Genomic DNA, 579 nt, shown 5'->3' on the forward strand with positions numbered 1-579 from the left:
GTGAGGGACATCTGGTGTGTGGGTATGTGTGTCTATGTCTCTGGGTGTGTGACTGTGTTTGTGCCTGTATATGTCGGAGGAAGGGTACGTTTATGTGGACACATAGCTCTACTGTTGAGGGAACCAACAGCCAAGGTGCTTACATAAACCCGAGGATGAGCATCTCCTTAAATTTTGAGCCTGGGCACCTTGCTGGCTTCACCCTAGGCCCAGTCTTCTAATGAAGCTACCAAGAAGAAAGAAAATAAACAAAGGGGGCACCTGGATTTGAACCAGGGACCTCTTGATCTGCAGTCAAATGCTCTACCACTGAGCTATACCCCCAGCCATGGAAGTTACCCTATAAAACATTCCACTTTAATGAGTTACATCATACTTCATAAGAACCTTTGTGGCAGAGATTCCTCCTGGACTTAAATTTATCCCAATTCCCTTCTAGCCATACCACCCACTGTTTTTCCCAGAGCCTGTATGCTCACTCTCTTCCCAGCACCTAACACTCAATGCAGTATTCTCAGTCTAATTCTCCAGCTTTTAAAATACAGCACGCGCGCGCGCACACACACACACACACACACA

General features: G+C 46.6%; 1 non-coding gene across 1 annotated transcript; it reads right to left on the minus strand.

The window, feature by feature from the left end:
- Window positions 1-252: 252 nt before the first annotated feature.
- On the minus strand, window positions 253-324 carry TRNAC-GCA (transfer RNA cysteine (anticodon GCA)). The gene has a single exon. It is a non-coding gene; the product is annotated as a tRNA-Cys (tRNA).
- Between the last annotated feature and the right edge of the window lie 255 nt (window positions 325-579).

Source organism: Saccopteryx leptura, chromosome 10 (genome assembly GCF_036850995.1).
Source record: "Saccopteryx leptura isolate mSacLep1 chromosome 10, mSacLep1_pri_phased_curated, whole genome shotgun sequence".
NCBI lineage: Eukaryota > Metazoa > Chordata > Mammalia > Chiroptera > Emballonuridae > Saccopteryx > Saccopteryx leptura.